The sequence below is a fragment of the Schistocerca cancellata genome, chromosome 2, assembly GCF_023864275.1.
Source record: "Schistocerca cancellata isolate TAMUIC-IGC-003103 chromosome 2, iqSchCanc2.1, whole genome shotgun sequence".
In the NCBI taxonomy this organism is placed as follows: domain Eukaryota; kingdom Metazoa; phylum Arthropoda; class Insecta; order Orthoptera; family Acrididae; genus Schistocerca; species Schistocerca cancellata.
Window position 1 is genome coordinate 954081470 of NC_064627.1, and position 25125 is coordinate 954106594.

The following is a 25125-nucleotide window of genomic DNA, read 5'->3' on the forward strand; positions in this document are numbered from 1 at the left end:
TGCAGGAAAGGGGAACACGATCTCTTTGTAGGAATTTTATTGCAGTTAAATTTTGATCTGAGACTCATTTTCGCCAGAAGCTGTGGTTTCCGAATTATTCAAGAAAAATGTACAAAAGTGATTTTCAAACGCGTTTTCCTTAGAGAAACCGAAACCTGTGGCATCCAGAGAAAATGTATCCCATTACAAACTATATTAAATTTAATACAAATAGGTTCTATTCATTTTTTCTGTAGGACTAATGGTTTGCATGTAGCGAGAGAGAGAGAATATCAAAATCGTGTGCAGGGTTTTGCAGGGTGCTGAGGGTTGTATAAAACTCATCTTTAGGGGCAGCTGAGTCATCCTGGATGTTGAACACGAATGAACATTCACCTGGGACGGGTTATAACGTACACAGAGTGACTGCAATGCTTCTGTTTTCAAAAGACAATGCACTTTTACGTGGTTATATCTTCTGCATTTTACAATAACACTAGGCTTCATTTACCTTTCACAAATTATCAATGTGACTTCCACCAGTCGCTAGACAAGTCCAAGGGGTAATAAGACTTGTGCAGTACATTTGTGAGCTCGTCCAGAATTACTGTATTCATGGCTATTGCTGTAAAATGATACAGTTCACAAATGTTTGTTAGAAACGGAGGCTAGTAGAGACTTTCTTAAACCTACCCAAAACAATACCACACGTTGAGAGATCGTTTACGTAGGAGGCCAAAGGTGCAACGTGAGATATGTAGCACTCTTAAGGCCTCTACATTTGTTGGGACAACTGCAATTACATGCATATGCCATGAAACTGAAAATGAAATTTTCGGATGTTCTACACTTTAAGAGCTGTGAGTATTTTTTAAACTGTGAAACACATCTCTTCTACTGAACGAATGCCCACAGCTCTTAAGCTATACATCTTGCAGCTTGTGTTTTTTCTTATTTTCTGAACTTTTTTTCTTCTTTTGGTCCATACTACCACCCTGGAAAATTCGTTGGTGGTGTTCTGATGCACTCTGTATAGCGGATACATTCATGACAAGTAATTAATTAAACTAGATTACAGTTGTAATACCAATATTTAATTGGACAATTAAACACAGCAACTGTAATTGCCTGAGCAGCTACCCGCCTCAGTGAACTGTCGCCCACTTCTGATTTCACCCTATGAAACGCTACAGCAATAGCACATTTTATTGAATGAATTATAATATTGCAAATCTATCTCAAAAGCCTTGGCCGGTAAAAAGGGTGCCACTTTTCGCATTACGTTGAGGGAAGTAATTATGTAGGGTTCATACGAGCTCAGGGGATGTTTAATGGCAACTCAGAGTTCCGGTGAGACGATGACGCTATAACTAACAACACCAGTCAGCAATGTTCCTTCTTGCAAGAAAAGTTTCAACAGTTTTATTGTCCGTTATGGTGGCTGATGTCGAATGTGCGTGGTCACATGAACGAACAATGCGTTTCACTTCTTGTCTCAAGAATTGTTGATATAAGTATGAAGGATATGTTTGTTTATCATATCCACCTAGAACACAGGTGGACATCTGGCGTCCCATGTGCCGCAACTATCCCGCAGTTAGTTTGAATCTGCCTCCGGCAGATATCCCTGGGACACAGATCAAGGCACACGCATTGTACTCTGCCTAGGACGCATTTTTCGGATATTTCGGGGGAGTCTAGGGCGCAGCATGTGAAGCAGACCAGTGAAAGTTTTGCTTATCACGTGCTCGAGAAATGCAATTTTTCTACCGCTGTATTTGAACAACAAAGAGAAACAAGCTTCCGTTCTCAGCGCGAAGCTGTGACCTGCGTGCTCTCGTGCATTCGGAAAGTGGGAAAACAGCTCAGTACCTTGAAGGAGTGCTAGGAGAAGTGTTTCCGCCTCTAGATCAATGTTGACAACACACATACATTATTTACCACTTGCTGCCTACTTCCGTGCTAATCACTGATAAATCGCAAGCGGTGGTAGCAGGCGGCAGTACACGAAAATTGACGACTGCTTGCGAAATATGCCGACTTCAACGACAGCTGCAGGGCCATAGCTTGGTTTACAAACTAATTTTCTGTTGTAGGTTCATCCGTACAGTTCTGCACTAATTGTCTGTTAATTTCTTGCAAGTGTTTCCGTGCATCTTTAGTGAATTCTTTCGGAAAATGCCCGGCATTAATCGGAGAAAGTAAATGCTAAACGTCTCCAGTTCCAGAAGAAACTAAAGGTGGATTATTTCTTTACCATGAAGAAAGATAAACCCATTTTTCTATGGTACAGCGAATCACTGTTTATTGGGAAGGAAAATAATATGATGATGCACGTTTCTAAGAAAAACCTTACTCGACAACAGCTTACAGGGTAAATGTAGAAAGATGAAATATTAATTTCCAAATGGGCAAGCAACAGCAAATGTTTAGCAAACTGAGTACACGGTGCGACAATTTGGTTGAACCCAGATTTATAATGAGTAAAAATAACTACCACATCCTTAAAGCGTTTTGGTGAAGGCGAATTAGAAACTGAGTGTGCCTTGCAAATCACAGATGTACAGGGTTTTTCTAATTAAACATTCGCTACTTGATCCAGTTTAGACGTCAACAATTTTACATTAACGGTATCCTACTTTATAGGAATGATGTTCAGACGTTGTGTTGCAGGAATTGCATAGTTAGTAGTGGTAGTATCAAGACTTGCAGTTAGGCAGCAGCACTAGTACGGTGATGTGATAGGAATTCAGACTCCAAGGACCAAGGACATGCAGCGCGAACGACACACAATACTATGACCTGTTTCGTCAACGTGTGGCCCTTGCTCTGTGAGAGAGAGCTGAGGTTTTGATGCATGATGAACCTTTTTCGTGATGTCACTTGGCTTCTCTGTAACATCTTTGGAGAAAAACAAAATTGTTTCAAACTACGTGGCCACCAAGATCATCGATGTTGCTGGTGGGATACGTGAGGATAGGGTATATCACCACAAAACCAACATACGTTGGAGGCTGAAGATGAGCATAACGAGGGTTTTAGCCAACATCCCACTTGAGATGCGTTGGGCTGGAGTAGAGTAATCTCTATTCTGATTCCAGGCTGTCGAGGAAGTAGATGGTCATTGCATTCAGCAACGTTTGTTACCTGGAAGGTAATCATGGTACCCAAGTAAGGAATGGTACCCTCTAATGCGGAAATAAAATTGCGTTTCTTACTATGGGTTGTTGATTATTTCTCTTCTGCATGCCTTTATGAATGATTCCACAAAGGTTCATGGTCCCACGATTATTGTATTTTTCATGGGGCACTTTTCAAATAGCGAGTGTTAAATGGAACCACCCTGTATTAGGTCACGATAAAAAAAATTTTCGAGCAAAAAGTTTTTCGAGACAGCAGTTGTTCGCCGAAATGGTATAATGGTTGGTCACGTTTAAAAAGGTTATTCTCATCTTGCTGACACATTCATTTTCAATGAAAGCACTGATTTGACACATACAGCTGGGATAGCATTGTTTCTTCACGGTGTAGTTGTGCAGTTCAACACAGTGGAAGAGTTATTAGCATTCCAAGCATTAAAAGGAACCGCTACTGGCGAGGACAATTTTGAAGAATGGATAAGATCATCGGAAAATTGAATTTGTATTGGAGCCAGATAGATTGAGCACCTGCGATGGTCGGTGACAGTCAGATAGATGTGTCATCCCACAAGCATTAACATCATTGACACAATAGTTGTGAGTCTATGCCGCGTGAAGTGAGCAGGGCGCTCGTGAGCATAAGTAAGCACGTGAATGAGGCCACAGAGGCACCAAAAGGTTGCCTATCACTGAACTAGATGTACCAGGACTCTACGTTGATCGACTACACCAATGAAAAAACACACACGAAATCACAACAAATTTATTACCAAACCGACAGTCACATAGAGTCGAAGTGAAATACAGAAAAAGAACAGAACACTATGGGTAAAAAGTAAGTTGAATCACATTGCAACAACTACTACGTGTTAGCGCTTCGTCTGTACGATTTTCTTTTACTTCCATTGTCGGCTTCTACAACAGTCCGCCATCGTATGGCTCTCTCATCGACCTGCAAGTAGCAGTGCAATTGCGGGAACATGTAAGCTACAAGTCGAATATGAGTGTCTCATGTGTTTAATTTTACTTGTAGCGCCTGTCTAAAATTAATGAAATAACGAACTCTCCTAACTGCACAGATACGCAGGAGTTTATGATAATGTGGTGTCTTCCTTTACCATCTTAATTAGTAGTGATTTCTGTGAATTAGGATTGGTACTCCAATTGCTATATAACACTAACATAGGAAAAATAGTGGTATAGCGGTAAGAAAGTCTGTATTTCTATATGTTAATGTATGTTCTACTAGGATTGTTTTTATTTTGTGTTAAGAGTGACCAGGTGAATTGAATTAAGCGATCGAGTGAGCCTTCGTCTTTCTCTTTCTCTCTCTCTCTCTCTCTCTCTCTCTCTCTCTCTCTCTGTCTCTCTCTCTCTCTTTCTCTCTCACTCTCTCCCCTCTCTCCCTGAGCGGGCAACAACGAGCAAAATCCTGGCGGCCTCGCGGCAGCACCTAGCTGTCACTCCTGAGACTCATGGGCGGTCCCCGAGGGCTGCCCAGCTTGTCCAGTGCCTGAGTGGAATGCGGTCTCAGCACCCTTACAGCTGGAGTTACATTCCCGCTGAAGACAGGATGGTTGTCTACGTCTTTCCAAGGGGAGCCATTCACAGCTGCAACATGGACAGAGTCGTGCCACCTGACGATTTCAACAGCAACTGGGCGATCTGGTAACGTATGGGAGAATCAGGGTGAATGGTTCACGGCTGATTGCAGTGCACCAGCGCACATGTCCCTGAAAATTTACCGAAATGCGCTAACACACATTAGCCAGTACAACACATCATTAATAACTGTATGCACTACTCGTGTTGAGGCTACATGCTTCACTTTGAATTTGCATAAAACAGGGATGGTAAAGATTAACCTGTGAGCTCTAGGCAGGACTATGTCATAAAAAGAGACCGTACCTGATTTCTGATACCAATAAGAAGATTGAGCCGATCCGTTCTGGCATTAGTGGACATCTCTAACCTGATAATGAGGAGAATATGTCTTCTTGGTGCCTGTCATGGGCATTCCCGAGCAGGGAACACGCCTGCAGACACAGGCTTCATTCTGACACACTTCTGTCGTTTGATTGGTGCGTCGCGAAACTACTTGAGGTACGATAGTAGAGGAAGAGCGGATCAGTACCACGGCAAATCGACGGTCCATATTCACCTAGATGCTGCTAGAAACTCTCCCAAATGATCCTCCAAGTCACGTATCGAACGAGGCAAACTCTAGTTGCCTCAATGACACTGCCCCAACGCCTAGTCTATAAGGACAGTGTAGTATGAAACATGAATTAACTACGATTTAGGCTTCCTATGAACATGTTGGGATACTTCTTGCAAAAGTCTGTGCTTCTGTTTCGTTACATGAATACCGTGTATATCTGCAATAATATTTTATCTTTTGACTATGGCCTGCCGCTGTGGCCGAGCGGTTATAGACGCTTCAGTCCGGAACCGAGCTGCTGCTACGGTCGCAGGTTCAAATCCTGCCTGGGGCATGGATGTGTGTGATGCCCGTAGGTTAGTTACAATTAGTTAGTTCTAAGTGAAGGGGACTGATGACCTCAGATGTTAAGTCCCATAGTGCTTACAGCCGTTTGAACCATTTTGACTATGTCATGTGTGTTTTCTATACTTTTTTTAGTTAAATGAAACCGGTTGCTGATTCTCAAGATGGCCCATAAACAGCCCTTGCTTGGCGGGCGACGTTCAATCTAGACGATTTTTTTGCATATTTGTTGTTAACTATGTTATGAAGAATTTATTATCACGGTTCTTCCTGTACGTTATCGATCGATGCTTGTGTGTGAATTCATTTTCTAATTTTTTTTCGTATCCACAGTCTGTTTCCTCTGTCAATTAGATTCAATATGTGACACTGAATACACTCCTGGAAATTGAAATAAGAACACCGTGAATTCATTGTCCCAGGAAGGGGAAACTTTATTGACACATTCCTGGGGTCAGATACATCACATGATCACACTGACAGAACCACAGGCACATAGACACAGGCAACAGAGCATGCACAATGTCGGCACTAGTACAGTGTATATCCACCTTTCGCAGCAATGCAGGCTGCTATTCTCCCATGGAGACGATCGTAGAGATGCTGGATGTAGTCCTGTGGAGCGGCTTGCCATGCCATTTCCACCTGGCGCCTCAGTTGGACCAGCGTTCGTGCTGGACGTGCAGACCGCGTGTGACGACGCTTCATCCAGTCCCAAACATGCTCAATGGGGGACAGATCCGGAGATCTTGCTGGCCAGGGTAGTTGACTTACACCTTCTAGAGCACGTTGGGTGGCACGGGATACATGCGGACGTGCATTGTCCCGTTGGAACAGCAAGTTCCCTTGCCGGTCTAGGAATGGTAGAACGATGGGTTCGATGACGGTTTGGATGTACCGTGCACTATTCAGTGTCCCCTCGACGATCACCAGTGGTGTACGGCCAGTGTAGGAGATCGCTCCCCACACCATGATGCCGGGTGTTGGCCCTGTGTGCCTCGGTCGTATGCAGTCCTGATTGTGGCGCTCACCTGTACGGCGCCAAACACGCATACGTCCATCATTGGCACCAAGGCAGAAGCGACTCTCATCGCTGAAGACGACACGTCTCCATTAGTCCCTCCATTCACGCCTGTCGCGACACCACTGGAGGCGGGCTGCACGATGTTGGGGCGTGAGCGGAAGACGGCCTAACGGTGTGCGGGACCGTAGCCCAGCTTCATGGAGACGGTTGCGAATGGTCCTCGCCGATACCCCAGGAGCAACAGTGTCCCTACTTTGCTGGGAAGTGGCGGTGCGGTCCCCTACGGCACTGCGTAGGATCCTACGGTCTTGGCGTGCATCCGTGCGTCGCTGCGGTCCGGTCCCAGGTCGACGGGCACGTGCACCTTCCGCCGACCACTGGCGACAACATCGATGTACTGTGGAGACCTCACGCCCCACGTGTTGAGCAATTCGGCGGTACGTCCACCCGGCCTCCCGCATGCCCACTATACGCCCTCGCTCAAAGTCCGTCAACTGCACATACGGTTCACGTCCACGCTGTCGCGGCATGTTACCAGTGTTAAAGACTGCGATGGAGCTCCGTATGCCACGGCAAACTGGCTGACACTGACGGCGGCGGTGCACAAATGCTGCGCAGCTAGCGCCATTCGACGGCCAACACCGCGGTTCCTGGTGTGTCCGCTGTGCCGTGCGTGTGATCATTGCTTGTACAGCCCTCTCGCAGTGTCCGGAGCAAGTATGGTGGGTCTGACACACCGGTGTCAATGTGTTCTTTTTTCCATTTCCAGGAGTGTAGATGAGTACGTTTGACACTTCTTGTCCTCACTGTGTAAGCTTTAATGAATAATTAGTTCAGTTTTGTTCTACATTCCTTTCATTTTCACTGGTCGTTCAGCTGATGCATTTTTATACCCATTTCTAAGTTCAATTTGTTTTATATGATTATACGTGTTATAGTTCTTTCGTACGGCTAACGCCTTTGATTTAATTTAGGTATTTCTTCCTCCACCTGTGTTTATCGTTACTGTATGTTACGTACAATTTATTATCATTGGTGTAAATTACTGGTTGGTACTTGTACACAAAAAACGTCTCTAGTTTTTCGTATGCACAATCAATTTCCTTTGCAAATCACCTTCAGTATGTGATATTGATACATGCAAATCTTTGCCGGTTCTCGTCCTCCCACAGTGACCTTTTGTGAATTATTACAGTATTTCTGTTTTTTATTGCAAACGTTGCTACATTTTAGTGGTCACATCTTGTTATAACATTTTTGTAATGTAAATTCTTAATATGACACTACGTAGTACAGTTTCTTCTTGTAGTAATGTCTAGTGATTTCCTTCTGCTTCAATTAGACCATTTTAGGGTAGGTGAAAAATCTAGTGAATCTGACGTAGTTATATGGAATTTAAACTTAGTTTGATCTGTGTTTAAGTTATTTACTCATGTAACTAATACTGATACACTGAGGGTTCCCCCCTTCTTTCACAGCCTAAGTTAATTGAATGTGCAGACATCTTTTCTAAAATTGTTATGATTTGAAGGACATTGTGAGGGATACAAGTAATAAAGTCTGTAGAAAAAATACTTGTAACTAACTTTGCACTGCGAAGACAGTTCCAGCATATTGCCTGTTTTAGGGACGTCGACTTAGTGAGAGAGATCTGTCAGATCCCTCTCATATTTATCTTGCTTTTCTGAAATGTTCGTTGGCTCTTGCCATTTGCTAAACGTTTGTGAAAATAACCAACCTCTTAGAAAGAAGTGTTACATTGTTTTCTACAGTTTTGCATGTTTCTCAAATAATATTGTGGGTTCCACACTCCTCACATCCTTCCTAATCCAGCTAATAATAAAATCGAATCAATCAATTAACGACCAAGAGGTGGAGTAATAAAAGGAACATGAGAGGATGCTGACGTATGTTTCACTTCTTGCTTTTGCACGAGACATTCGTCTGCTGTGACAAGAATTCGGTTTAGATTTACTTACACCACTAACTTCAGTGTGAGCAGAGCTGAAACAATTTCAGTCACCCCCTGAAACAGCTCCTTTTAATATAATCTGGAAAGACAATTTGATACTCCTCTTAACAGACCAAGGAAGAAGCAAACAACATCTTGCTGCAATAACAGTTTTTCGTTCGTCTGGCTGAGGCTCACAGCTGAGTGGTGCCACCTTTCCAGCTAGGCGTCTCTCCTTGTGTCCCTGAGAAAATGCATGACCTTCGCGTTAACCACTCAGGGGAATTAGTGCCCAGGTCGGTCACTTTACACGCTCAGCAGGGGTTCATCATGGTCCGTTCTTAGGGAAGACATTTAGCTGATTAACAGAACATGCCTCATGCCTCTTGTTGAGAGAGAGAGAGAGAGAGAGAGAGAGAGAGAGGGGCTGTGCACACCTCCAGGCGACATACAGGTATAAGGTTGAAATCCTGCTGATTAAATAGGTTAGGTCTCCCCCCTCTCCGATAGACTTATCGTCCACAAAGAAGTTTACCAAAACTGTGGGAAGAGTAAAGATGCTTTTGAAAAATAATCAGGATGGTAAGAGGAGAAAGAATCAGGGTAACACCAAGACTAGATATCTCACTGACAGCTAATGTGTGGCATAGACATTTCTGATGTTCTTGAGATGAAAAGAGGGGACTCGTGAGGAAAATTTACTCTTCTGATGGGTCAAACAAACACTAGACATGTTTGAGTGCAGCGAGGTTTTGGCGGAATTTTTTTGTTGAGACGCCAGAGCTAGAAAAACGAAAAATTACAAAGCACATTTGGCTTCGCTTCGGAGAGCAGTGCAGAGAACATTCTGTTGCGGAGAGTGTTACAAATAAAACTTCGTTCCATTATTGATGAATGCCAATTGAGCCTCGATCGAGATCCGAGGCCGTAGGTATAAATTGAGGATTGTCGCTGCAGCTTTACGATCTATTAGAAATCGGTATCTTCTGAAGTTTAGGAACCTAACTACAGTCATCATTTTTACTTTTTGTTTCTATTATTTTGAACTTCCGGATACAACATTTGTTACAGTGAGTCTTTAGTTACCATTGGCTTGCTGGTTAACCTGCCTGGTAAACATAGTATTCCTGGTTTATGTCTAATCTCTCCTTAATACCGTGGGTAACACACTTATTTCTGCTACGTCATCTAAAGACTATTTGGTCGTGATCTCTGGAAAATGCACCTCGTTATAACGCATTCCCCAGTACCCTGCAAGCCCACCATATATGCATTCCATGTAACTGGGACAGTTTAATACTACACGTATTTCTAGGTATTCCGAATGAAGACGTTCACTAGTTTTACCTGCTGACATGTATGTAGATCTCTGAAAGACAAATGTGTCTTAATCGAATTCTTCTTCGATAAGGACAGAAGGTGAATTGAAATTTGTGCCCCGTCTGGGAATTGAACCAGACTCTTGTCCTTAAAAGATAGAAGTGCTAACCACTGCATCACCGTAGCATTGTGGCTACCATAACTGCACAGACAACCATAATCCAATGCCGCTCCTAACATAAACTTCAGCTCGTACCTTCAGCCCATTTTTCGGCGATTTAAGAAGGGGAATATGGGCTGAACGAATTGAAGTTAGCGTTATGGAGGGAAATGGACTAGGTTATTTCATGCAGTTACTGTAGCTGAAAATGCTATCGCGATGTAGTCGTTAGACATCTGCCAAGCAAACAGGATACCCAGGTTCTTTTTTTAGCTTATGGGACCAAACTGCTGAGGTCATCGGTGCCCAAGCATACGTACTACTTAACCCAACGTAAACTAACTTGCGCTAAAGACAACACACACGCCCATGCCCGAGGAAGGACTCGAACCTCCGAGGGGGGGGCGGGGGGGGGTAGCCTTGCGAACCGTGAAAAGGCGCCACAAACCATGCGGCTACCCCGCACTGCACCCAGGTTCATGTCCCAGCTGTGGCAGAAATTTTAATTCATTGCTTCAGCTTCTAACCTTACCGTAGATAAGACTCATATGTCTCCAAGAAAATATAATTCCATCTGATAGAATTCTTTGCGTTATCATTTCTGTAGTTAACTGATCCCATGTTGTATAGATACAGATTAAGCAAGGCAACAACCATGCTTATATGTGAGGCACATTGTTTCCTAAGACAATACCATGATGCAAATCTTCTTTTAAATTACAGATAGCTTCTCTTCAGTCCATAGACGATAGGAAATATTCTTTTATTTTGTGTTAATCGTTGATGCTCAGGCATCTCGCAACCCTTTTTATTGACTCTTAGTAGAATGTAACATTAGAAGCTTACTTGATTCTTCTCTTCACAGTAGCAGACTGCCTTTATTTAGCTCTCTCTGTCAGGATATTAGCAGACATCTTTCATTTAATTCACTCCACCCGGACATTATTCCTTACATAGCCCCCCATAGCAGAACTCTTTCAGTGCCAACAAGCTATCAATGCCGGAAGTTACTCTCGCCTGGAGGGCTACTGTAATGTGTGGGTGTCTTTGGTCCGAGTTTAATCATAAATTATTTTTGATAATGTGACACTCACAGTTTAGAATTTGGCAAAAAGTTCAAATATTTTTCGTTTCATGATCAGAGATCTGCAGTAATATATGAATATTGTGATAAGCAACCTATGTGTGTTTTGTATCCATACTGTTACACTCTACTACAAAAAATCATGTACTAAAGGGACATGTAGGACTGTATATTTATTAAAGTAAACGTTAAAAATAGTGATAAGTTTTTAAAAAATTATTCCTCTTTCATATATTTTGCTTACGCTTACATCAGATAACGACTCTATAACTATGGCGAACTAGAGGACAGCATACAGAAGCAATCTTAATTTAGGAGCTATAACTAGAAGGTAAATCACAATCATATGACTAGGAGTTAGCGCCATCTAGAATGTTTAGAGTGTTACATTATTCATGGTTTTAGAGTATATAAGGAATCTTGATAACAACAAGTGATATGTATTCATCACTTCAAAGTACTAAATGTTCGACACCTGCTACAGAGGAAGATGACGAGGCCAACTAACAAAAGCTTTGGTGTATGGTTATTATTGGGAGAGACGAGACAGTCTTGTTACTGACGTTGACATCATGCATTGAAGAGCCAATGGAACTGGTACACCTGCCCAGTATCGTGTAGGGCCCCCTCGAGCATACAGAAGTGGTGCAACACGACGTTGCATGGACTCTACTAATATCTGAAGTAGTGCTGGAGGGAACTGACACCAATAATCCTGCAGGGCTGTCCATGAGGGGGTGGAGGTCTCTTTTGGACAGCACATGGCAAGGCATCCCAGATATATTCAATAATGTTTGTGTCTCGGGAGTTTGTTGGGCAGTGAAACTCGGAAGACTGTTCCAGAAGCGACTGTCTAGCAATTCTGGACATGTGGGGTGTCGCATTGTCCTACTGGAACTGCCCAAAACCGTCGGACCTCACAATGGACGTGAATGAATACAGTTGATCAGACAGAATGCTTACCTACGTTTCGCCTGTCAGAGTCGGATCTAGACGTATCAGGGGCACATATCACTCCAAATGCGCACGCCCCACACCATTACAGAGCCAGCACCAGCTTGAAGAATCCCCTGTTGACATGCAGGGTGGGAATTCATGATGTCGTCTCCATACCCCTACACGTCCATGCGATCGATACAATTTGAAACGAGACTCGTCCGACCAGACCAGGCAACATGTTTCCTGTCGTCAACAGTCCGATGTTGGAGTTGACGGGCCCAGGGGAGGCGTAAAGCTTTGTGTCGTTCAGTCATCAAGGGTACACGAGTGAGCCTTCAGGTCCGAAAGACCATATCGATGATGTTTTCTTTAATGGTACGCAGGCTGAGACTTGCTGATGGCCCAGTATTGAAATCAGGAGAAATCTGCAGAAGAGTTGCAATTCTGTCACATTGAACGATTCTGTTCAGTCGTCGTTGACAACGTTTTTACAGGGTCTTTTTCCGGCCGCTTAGAGGTAGCAGAATGGATGTTTTTACGGGATGCCTGATATTTAATGTATACTCGTGAAATGGTCGTACGGGAAAATCCACACTCCATCGCTAGCTCGGAGATGCTGTGTCCCATCGTTCGAGCGCCGACTATACCACCACGTTAAATTTTGATAACATGCCACTGTAGCAGCAGTAACAACTGTGTCAGACACTTGTCTTATATGGGAGTTACCGACCGCTGCACCATATTCTGCCTATTTACATATCTCTGTATTTGAATACGCATGTCTATACCAGTTTCTTTGGGCCTTCAGTGAAGATTACACCGAAAATGGCGTGCCATTTGGCAAGGAAGTGTGAAATGTACATTACAGGCCGTATGTGATAAAATTATTCTTGTTAAAGCCTATGATAAAGTTGAATATCAGGAACAACTGAAGAACTGACAATTAGTTACGTCAATGAAAAAAATTGCAGTGCATTTAACAATTACTACGTCCTATATTTTACAAGAATATCTCTGCAGCATATGGAATCAAAGCGAAACAACCATTCCTCCCACTTGAGATATACCGTGTCACAGCGAGAGGAATATTGAAAAAAAAATGGCAAGGAAGCTCTTGAAATCAAGAAATATAAGTATCCTTTGACTATGCCATATAAAATAGAAAGGGCCAACACTGAAATTACTGTTTTAATGTACCAACTATCTGGAAGATCGCTACAGCCTCGTGTAAACGGCTGTTGCGTTATGGAAAACTTTGCCATGATCTTTAACACAATGAACATTCGTGAATATCTAACATCAGATCACGGAATCTGTATGTAATGAGAAGAAAACGGTGATGTTACTGTGAACAACGGTAAAGCAGTTGGAATAGACCGACATTCTCGAGCTCCAGTTGTAAGGACATGTAACAAAAAAACATATGTCAAATCACAATCTCAAGAATGAACAAAGCTTTTATAAAGCCTCCAGACGTGTAAGTATGAGAAACTTTTGTAACCTCCTTGGCAAAGCACACAGTATTATCAGACTATGAAGTACGGTTTATAATTATCGTGTGGCTGGCGTGCCCGACCGTGCGGAGTATCGTTTAATTGTATTAAATGCCAGAAAACAGTATCTACAATGTGTTCTGCTGTACACAGTGCCAGTCACTTCTATAGTGTGTGAACTATCAGGTAGCTTACCGAACAGTTGCTGTGTTGTATTTAATAGCGTTCTGCAGTCTGTGTACTGGGGCAATAAGAATACCTTAAAGTTGATTATTGAGCAATCAATATCATAAATAGGTTATAAGACATATATTATCTGTCTATAGTTTTAATCATTTGCTTGTAAATTGCGTGGAGGCTGTTAATAGAGATATCTACAAACGATGATATAACTATAATGTATAAGTGCAATGTTAATGCTGGAGTATCATATTGAGACACTGTTCTCCGCAACAGCATCAAAAGGAGATACTGATAACGAATGTACGAAACACACTTAAATCATTATTGATTAAATAAATTGCTTCCATAAGTATAGACAATGTGTAATTTGAACAAAAAAGTAAAACTGAAAGTGTATCAGATCGAAGTCAGGAAATGAATATTAGAGTATACGACGAAAACAACTACCAAATGAAGGAATATAAATTGTTATTGGGAAAAGATGAAGCAATGGCATATGGAAACAAGGCTTACATGCATGCGTTACTTTAAACACACTGACTGGAAATATCTAGTTTCGAGTGGGGACTTTGACATATGGGCATTTACTTTAAATACTAACTGAAAATTGCCATATGTTGTAGTACTCACTGAAATTAATGGATCCATTAACGTTTAACATATTAAACGATACGCGATAGATATTTTTATGTCCACCTAAGAGAATGATACATTGGTACATTGAATCTAAATACACTCCTGGAAATTGAAATAAGAACACCGTGAATTCATTGTCCCAGGAAGGGGAAACTTTATTGACACATTCCTGGGGTCAGATACATCACATGATCACACTGACAGAACCACAGGCACATAGACACAGGCAACAGAGCATGCACAATGTCGGCACTAGTACAGTGTATATCCACCTTTCGCAGCAATGCAGGCTGCTATTCTCCCATGGAGACGATCGTAGAGATGCTGGATGTAGTCCTGTGGAACGGTTTGCCATGCCATTTCCACCTGGCGCCTCAGTTGGACCAGCGTTCGTGCTGGACGTGCAGACCGCGTGTGACGACGCTTCATCCAGTCCCAAACATGCTCAATGGGGGACAGATCCGGAGATCTTGCTGGCCAGGGTAGTTGACTTACACCTTCTAGAGCACGTTGGGTGGCACAGGATACATGCGGACGTGCATTGTCCTGTTGGAACAGCAAGTTCCCTTGCCGGTCTAGGAATGGTAGAACGATGGGTTCGATGACGGTTTGGATGTCCCGTGCACTATTCAGTGTCCCCTCGACGATCACCAGTGGTGTACGGCCAGTGTAGGAGATTGCTCCCCACACCATGATGCCGGGTGTTGGCCCTGTGTGCCTCGGTCGTATGCAGTCCTGATTGTGGCGCTCACCTGCACGGCGCCAAACACGCATACGACCATCATTGGTACCAAGGCAGAAGCGACTCTCATCGCTGAAGACGACACGTCTCCATTCGTCCTTCCTTTCACGCCTGTCGCGACACCACTGGAGGCGGGCTGGACGATGTTGGGGCGTGAGCGGAAGACGGCCTAACGGTGTGCGGCACCGTAGCCCAGCTTCATGAAGACGGTTGCGAATGGTCCTCGCCGATACCCCAGGAGCAACAGTGTCCCTAATTTGCTGGGAAGTGGCGGTGCGGTCCCCTACGGCACTGCGTAGGATCCTACGGTCTTGGCGTGCATCCGTGCGTCGCTGCGGTCCGGTCCCAGGTCGACGGGCACGTGCACCTTCCGCCGACCACTGGCGACAACATCGATGTACTGTGGAGACCCCACGCCCCACGTGTTGAGCAATTCGGCGGTACGTCCACCCGGCCTCCCGCATGCCCACTATACGCCCTCGCTCAAAGTCCGTCAACTGCACATACGGTTCACGTCCACGCTGTCGCGGCATGCTACCAGTGTTAAAGACTGCGATGGAGCTCCGTATGCCACGGCAAACTGGCTGACACTGACGGCGGCGGTGCACAAATGCTGCGCAGCTAGCGCCATTCGACGGCCAACACCGCGGTTCCTGGTGTGTCCGCTGTGCCGTGCGTGTGATCATTGCTTGTACAGCCCCCTCGCAGTGTCCGGAGCAAGTATGGTGGGTCTGACACACCGGTGTCAATGTGTTCTTTTTTCCATTTCCAGGAGTGTACGATGGCTTGGATATTTTACACTTAGCTACGGAACTGCTATTCGTAGAGTTTAAAAACTGACGGAATAGCAACATTTAATGGTAATTTGTTAGCAACAATTGTAAAACTTAAGTCTGACACAGAAATTCCGGCAGAATGTGGAGCAAATGTGTTACTAATGTACGTTCAGCAAATTGTGGGAAGTTTGTGTAGTAATGTAATGCTCTCATCTTGTTAAATTGCAAGAAGAAATGAAGATAACTGTTACAGCCATAAAAGAGATAAATTATAGAAATATCGTTTGATGTCTATTTGAATCTCAGAACATATCACTTTTGTGTTTATCACATTACTCCTATCAATATATGTCACGCTATTGTAAGGAGTAAATTGTATTCTATGTGTAAATATATATGTAAGAATTAATAAAGGTATTCTATTAAAATATTTGCTCTCTGATTCGCTACCATACTAGACTCAGACAGAGAATCTACAAAGTGTTTGCAAAACCACTTCTTCCTCTTATTCTTCTTCTTCTTCTTCTTCCAAACGTTCACCCAAAATAGTATCGCTCAATTATATGTTAGCTGCAAGAGCCACGCCTTATATACATGGGAACTCATGGACTGCACTGGAGGTGCAGTGTGCTAGAATGTCACTTAGCACACTGTAGGTAGCTGTGTTTAGTTCATCTATTTTAAATACAGCTTTAGGCTAATTGATCCCTACGAAGTCTTGTTCCCTGTAATGTTGGCACATTGTCGGCTATTAAGGTCGCTAAAGCACGTTTCTAGTATCTGGTGGAAGAGGCATTTGTCCAGCCGGAAAACGATGTGTTGGACTTTTCATAATCCTTCTAAATGCATTGAGACCTGATCCTGCTATTCTGGCTTAAGGTCTAGTGACATCCCCATTCTGCCATGTGTTTTCCCAACTCGTTTTCGTAACAATGTCCCTTGAGGACGCAAGACTTTATAGGCAAATGCTAAAAGCTGAAATAGAATTAACAGAAGAAAATACCTGCGTTCTGCTGTTGATATTGACTGGGTGGAATGAATGAATACAGAAACAGTTTTTGCAGCGGTTTGGAGGACACGATATTGATAAAGTCGATTTGCTAGTATCCTAGCTGTGGGTATCATACAAGACGTATATCGTTGATAAAGGAAAAGCGAGGAGACTGGCAATTGTTGCTCGTGTACGGATGTAGCGGTCATCGGTTTTTCAGATCTTAATAACAGGGGTGCGGTGTACGGTTTGTCCATGTGGTGACCGTGTTGACCTTAACTAGCTGGGGATAATAATTTATGGAAGAGTGGGACTATGGAAGAGTCGGACTTGATGACGTCTCATTCATCCTGATATATTTTATTTCTTTTCGAATCAAAGTAATTTTGGTTGTTTGTGGTGCGGTTTTTGAATTATTGCCTTAACTTCTTTTATTTCTTTGTGAAGACTACTTCCGTAAATTGTTAAGAAACGCTGGAGTAGATATATGAACTGCTTGCGGTGCACGTGTTGCTGTCGAGTCATTGTATGTAGTAACATGACAGTAATTAGATTGCCACAGAACATTTAGTAGTGGCATGGATATAGTGACAATTTTAGCCCCGTCTCGAGGATTTAAGTTAGACTTATCACTTACTTTTCCTTCGTCACAATTAAAATAATTCAATTAATATGACAATATATAACTTGTGACTACAGTTTTTATGCATTGTTAGAGAGTACAAAACTGATGAAACTACAGCACTACCAACAATTCGAACCCGTGACCAAGAATACGGAATGGGATCCGACATTTGTCAGTGACTCGAGGACTTCTTACGTAATAGGAGCCAGTACATTGTTCCCCAGCGCAAGTGTTCATGAGAGACAAGGGTTTCATCAGAAATGCCCTAGGCCTGTATGATGATTTCCCTTATGTCCTTTACATGATACACGAATGATATGAATGATATTATGGATCGCATCAGCAGCAACGAGCGACTATTTGTTGATGACGCTGTAGTATACTCAGAACTATCGTCGTTGAATGACTTCAGAAGGATAAAGGTTACTTATACCCAGTTTCTCTTTTGCGTGATGAATGGCAACTTGCTCTAAGTGTAGAAAAATAATCCGGTAATGTTCGAATAGAGTAACCTATTACTGGTGTGCTGTCTGATACGTCGATTAAATATCTAGGCGTGAAGTTGCAGAGGGATATGATATGGAAAGCGCGGAAGGACGTTAGTAGGAAAAGGGAATGGCCGACTACGGTTTATTGAAAGACTTCTAGGAACGTATAGTCCATTTCGCGTATAGATAGCGTATAGAACACTACTCCAACTCATTCCTGAGTATTTCTAGAATTTTTTGAGTCCCCGCAAGGTCGATTTAGAGGAAGACAACGACACAAATCAGACGCGTGCTACTAGATTTGCTGCTGGTAGGGTCGAACAACACGGTGGTATTGCGGTGATGTTTCGTGAATGTAGTTCGTATCGCGATACCCTATTGAGAGATGGAATATGCAACTGTCTGCAAAAACGTTACACTGCTGCCACCGTGTATTTCGAGTAAGTTCTCTTACAGACAAGATAAGAGAAATTAGTTCTCATATTTAGGTATATTGATTAACCAGATAATCATGACCTCCTACCTTATAGCCGGTAAGTCCACCCTTGGCACGGACGACAGCGAAGATGCGTCGGGGCGTGAAAGCAATTACGCCTTGTTAGGCGCTGGAGGGAGTTTGCACCACATGTACACACAAGCCACCTGATTCTCGTAAATGGTAGGAGGGGGGGGGGGGGTTCATGAGCTCTGACGCTACGTTTAAACACATCGCAGATAGATGAGTTCGATCGAATTAATATCTAACGAACTGGGGAGCTAGCACATCAATTGGAACTCGCCAATGGTAGGGGGGGGGGGGGGGTTTCCTTGCACCATTCCATCAGACACATGGCCTTGTGACGTGTCAGACTGTCTTGTTGAAACAAGATAGTTATGGTAAACATGATAGTTTTGGAAGCGCATTCGTGGTCTGCGACCAGTGCACGATACTCCTTGGTCATCATGGAGTCTTGCACTAGCTCCACTGGACCCATGGATGAAGAAGTCAATGTTGCCAGAGCATAACGGAGCCACAGCCATCAGGTCTCCATCCCGCAGCATAGGTGTCAAGAAGCTGTTCCCCTGGAAGACGACGCATTCGCGCCCTCCCATCGAGATGATGATGAAGGTATCGGGATTGATCAGATGGTCATGGTGTTAACATTGGCTGCGGAGGCCCTTCGTTATGAGTGTTCGGTGCACCGTGCGTCCAGACACACTTGTACTCTGCCCATCATAAAGTCAGATGTTAGTTCCGCCACAGTTCACCGCCTGCCCAGTTTCACCAGTCTGTATAGCCTACGACGTCCGACACCTGTAATTAGAAATGGCCGCCCAACTCCATGACGTGTGGGCGTGGTTACACCTTGGTTTCGCCACATGTTAGAGACACTCACCACAGCACTCTTCAAACACCTGACAAGTTGTGCAATTTAAGAAACGCTCCTGCTGAACCTCCGGTCCATGACTATCTGTCATCGGTGAAACTCAGATAAATCACGCGCTTTCTCCATTCTAAACAACCAACAGCACGCTCACGGTTACCAGACGCTCCGTGCGTGTGTCTGACAAGCAGTCATTCGTCTTCAGGTGTCGCTGCTAACGCCTGGATGGGTTTGTATCGATAGTAGGTATGTGGCCATGATATTTTAGCTGATCAGTGTAATCAGACAGTTATTTCTCCCTTTGTTACGTTTGCGAGTGGAACACAACATGGAATAGTTACTCTCCGTCATGTAGTATACGGTGGCTTGCGGAGTATGTATGTAGATGTAGTTGTAGATCGGGCTATAGGCGTCACCTTGCTTGGCCAGCGCTCCATTTAGCAAGCGTTTCCTTTCTTAATCATACCTGCAACGAACTGAAAACAATACTCCTTCGATTTGTCGGGAATCACAACAATGCGGTCCTGGTATATAAGAATACAACTTGGTTATTCCATTTTACTTTTACCGTCGTGCTCGTTGAATTAGATTGTTTTCTTTGAAACAAAACAACCGCCGCTAATTAATGCCAGTGGTATGTTTGACTTTCCGCCAGCTAATACACCGAACATTTACGCTGCAAAAAGAATGTGATATGCTCGAAAAATATTGGAGAATAGAAACCAGTACGTTATAGTGCACAAGAAAAATTCGTTAAAAATGAAAATAACAAAGGTGTGCCCCAAGGAGTCGTCACTAATTAGCCACACTAGGATTGTTCGTTTAGGATGCTATTTGTGCGTGGGAAATTGTCTTCTTGTACAAATGATAACACATTCTTTCAAAGTTAGTAGTGAACGCGTTGAGCACTTCGGATCGTAGGCAAATTTATGGGTAATACTAAGAAGTGAAATAGGACTGTCAGTAAGAGGGAAGGATATTGAAAAACTCGTATTTGCAGAAAGGGCGCTGGGGAAACTGACCTGTAAACGAAATCGCATATTGAAATAGTGCCACCAATAACATATTTGACTGCTTTCTGGAAATCGTCTCCAATAGTTAATTATGTCATTTTGTTTCTCTAACATGCTTTATATCCTCATGATTTTCAGTATTTTTTTAAAAGAAAGGAACGTAAATGACATTCAAATAATTTGAAAGGCCATTAAAACTCTCTATTTGAGTCATGTGATACCTGTGTCGCCACTGGTTAGCACGCTGTTCTTACCTTCATTTACAGTGGTATCTTCTTTTAGAACTTAGTTTAGTAACACATTGTTCAAAAACTCATCAAAAATATTTTTTAGTTGTGTTGTGACTTGGCAAGACAACCAAGCCACTAGGAGGAAGCCGAAAGGCACGCGTTTAAGCTCACGCAGGCTGGCGTGAGGTCTGGAGCATTTAAGGAAGTTAGACTTTAGAAAAAAAGGTCGTAGCTGTTGGAATACTTAACTTTAATCCATAATTGGTGAACATAGCTCTTGACGGTACATGCATCACAACATGAATAGAAAATGATAATGGCGCCTTGCTAGGTCGTAGCAAATGACGAAGCTGAAGGCTATGCTAACTATCGTCTCGGCAAATGAGAGCGTAATTTGTCAGTGAACCATCGCTAGCAAAGTCGGCTGTACAACTGGGGCGAGTGCTAGGAAGTGTCTCTAGACCTGCCGTGTGGCGACGCTCGGTCTGCAATCACTGATAGAGGCGACACGCGGGTCCGACGTATACTAACGGACCGCGGCCGATTTAAAGGCTACCACCTAGCAAGTGTGGTGTCTGGCGGTGACACCACAAGTAGTTTCAAGGAATGAGAAGGTATGTAAAATGTGTTTGCAACTCGCTCATAGAACTCCAAATGAGATAGTGGTCACTTCCTGTGTTTATTTCTGTGCGAATCAATTTGATGCCTATGCTCTCCATATAAATACGTCGTCGGTTTTGCTTAATATGTAGGTAGCGTGCTGGAGAACTACTGCAAAGCTCGCAAGACCAGTCCTTGGTCGGTGTGCGTTGTTGTTTTCTCCCCCCGTTCTCTTCGCTTAAAACTACTGTTTCCATAACTTTAATTTTTTCGTGACACAGTTTATAAGAGCTTTAACTTAAAGATTACATTCCATTATAAGATTTATTGTCATTTATTAGCTTCATTTTACACCTGAACAATTTGAGATAAATCACAAGGGTAGCGTTAATAAACTGTATTTCATGCATGATGTAGTTGTTATACTGAAGAATCTGAGAAACCATTTAATAATATCCTACACATCGTTCTTCTCAGACAAGTCGTTGAAGAAAATTTTTGTTAGTTAAAACTGTCTCTATTGAGCCTGTTTAAGGCTATATGACTTTGACAAAGAAACAACTGAACATTCCCCGAAATCTCCGAGGAAGTGTAATAAGACCAGGGCACTGCGATAAAACGAAAGTTGGTCCTGTTTACGCACTTCTGATCATAGCGATTCATCAGCAGTTAGGTATGCAGTACAACACAGAAACGTAAAGGCTCTGTTGTATCAACTGCATATTTTAAAGACATTATTTTCCGGTGGTCTAAATTAATGACGTGGCGGAACAGAAAAACCGCAATGTGTGAAGAAGTTGACGACAAACAGGATGATGCTGTGCAGCTTCCAATAAATGTTAACACGCACTCTGAAAATTTGAAAATTAGTAGTTTTGGCTACAACCACGGCAATTAACCACCAGATTTATTTTCTAAATGAGAAAGTTTCCACTGTCTTTTATTGTACTGACTCTCAGAAGATGCGCTGGAAAATCTTTAAGCATGATCCGAGTAAGTAATCCAGCTCCAGAGTCCTTCACTGTTTAGACGATTCAGCGACTTATTGCTGTGTCAAAGACTTCCGTCCCAGTCGTCATGCATTTGTCTTTGAAGAACGAAGAGATCATAAACACATCAACTTTCGGAAGCTCTCCACACTCAACCTTCTAAAAATTACTTTTTGTTGGCGATGGAAGTTTGTAAATGCGTTTTCTATCACTATATAACTCAACTGAAGAAAAAGTGCGGAAAAATACTAGAAACTTCGGCTAGTAATGGTGTAAGACACGTATAGCCTCGTCTTTCTCCTAGCCTCTGATGCCACCAGAAACAGAACGTTCTATACCACGGCCACCAAATCTTGATATTTAATGATTTTTAAACCTTAGTTACATTAAATGAACACATATTTTGTCAGAATACTGAACGAAAATGCTATTGGAATATTTTTAACGTAGCGTATTTATCTAGTTTTTGGAATCCATACTATGTGAGCGTTACAACAGGCATGGGACGAATAGATATGCTGCGAGGATCGTAACAGACCAGTATGCTGTTGTTATGGTCTTCAGTTCTGAGAATGGTTTGATACAACTCTCCATGCTACTCTATCCTGTGCAAGCTTCTTTATCTCCCAGTACCTACCGCAACCTACATACTTCTGAATCTGCTTAGTGTATTCATCTCTTGCTCTCCATCTACAGTTTTACTCTCCATGCTGCCCTCCAGTACTAAGTTGGTAATCCTTTGATGCCTGAGAACATGTCCTACCAACCGATCGGTACTTATAGTCAGTTGTGCCACAAACTCCTCTTCTCTGCAATTCTACTCAATAGCTCTCCATTAGTTACGTGATCTACCCAATGAATCTTCAGCATTCTTCTGTAGCACCACATTTAGAAAGCTTCTGTTCTCTACTTGTCCTAACTATTTTTCGTCCATGTTTCACTTCCATACATGGCTACACTCCATACAAATACTTTCAGAAACGACTTCCAAACACTTAATTCTACAGTCGATGTTAACAAATTTCTCTTCTTCAGAAACGCTCTCCTTACCATTGCTAGTCTACATTTTATATCCTGTCTACTTCGACGATCATCAGCTATTTTGCTCCCCAAGTAGCAAAACTTCTTTACTACTTTAAGTGTCTCATTTCAAAATCTAATACCCTCAGCATCACCCGATTTAATTCGACTACATTCTATTATTCTCGTTTGGCTTTTGTTGATGTTCATCTTATGTCCTCCTTTCAGGACACTGTCCATTCCGTTCAACTGCTCTTCGAAGTCCTTTGCTGTCTCTGACAGAATTACAATGTCATCGGCGAATCACGAAGTTGTTATTTCTTCTATATGGATTTTAATACCTACTCCGAATTTTTCTTTTGTTTCCTTTACTGCTTGCTCAATATACTGATTGAATAACATCGGGGATAGGCTACAACCCTGTCTCACTCCCATCTCAACCAGTGCTTCCCTTTCATCCCCCTCGACTCCTATAGCTACCATCGGGTTTCTGAACAAATTGTAAACTACCGTTCCCTCCCTGTATTTTACCCCTGTCACCTTCAGAATTTGAAAAACACCACTATGGGAAATAGGAAAGTGTAACAGAAACGCTAAGGCGACTTATATGTAGTCCGTCGAAGAAAGACGAAGCCTATCTGGGATACTTTAATGAAACTATGCTTGAAGAGGGTCGTGTGTCCATTACGCTGCCACCGTCTTCTGTGTCACGTAAGGATCGGGAGAAGAAGGTTAATAAGATTAGGGTACGGTAAAAGGCAGAGGGAATGTCATGTTAATGTGGCTCAATACACGAAAGGAATAGAAAAGCAAGTCAAACGTGTTGGTGAAATGCACCCTCCGCCATGCACTGTACATTTAAATTGATAGGCGTAGTGTTGGGCCCTTTCGTGTCACATGGTGTCTGACTCTGATAAGACAAGTGTAACACTCCAGCGCCCAGCAGCTCTCTCAGGCGACGTCGTGCAGTTTCGTCAGACCGGAATCTCTCAGTTATTCAGCTTTGTCTGTTTAGACCTTTATCACCAACTCCACGGGACGGCAAGGCTGTGCGCGGTGATTCACGCAGGGTGGCGCGGATAGGCGACCAGTCGGCACTTCCTGTCTGTCTTACGGCCTGCTCAACGCCGCCTTGCATCACACGTGTTCCCGGAAAACTCGCTTCTAGAACACAGCGCTCGATCTGCTCGCTAGATACGCCATTCCATTACGAAATGTCTTCACTTATTCTTTGTGCATCTTGTCCAGATTATAGCTCAGAGCGCCCCACTTGTCTTGGGACTCCTCGTATCCTACAATACTGATACACACAATTTTAAGTAACCATTAATGATTGTGGTTAGGAAACAAATTATCGACTTTAATTGTATTACCGATCAGGGCGAACTCGCAATGTTAGATGTTTGAGTTTGTGTTTCTTCCTAATAGACCGCAGCCTACTCTCATTTTCATGCTTCAAGTTTTCGTAAAAATTTCATGCAGGTTGCTATTTCAGAAACATTTATGATCACTTGTTTATTTTGACACTTTTAAAAACCAAATCCCGTAGACAGACTAAGCATTCTCGGTGTTTCTTTGCCAGCCAAGGATGTAAATAAAAGCGCAGACTTTGTCAGTAACGTCAGATATTTATTCGGTGCCCTTTTGTCCTATAAACGTGAAGCTCAATTCGCTTAGCAGTGTTCCCTCCTTCGGTGATTTGCACACCACGTAGTAATTCAACTGTATAATTCTGCTTGCAGGCCCCGACCCCTTCACTATTAACACTTTCGCTCTTTCGCCTTCTCATCTTAAAATAAATTAGTAGCGTTAACAACGAGCAGTCCCTGCTGCGCACAAAAATATTTCCCATTCTGGCACTGCGCGGTAAAA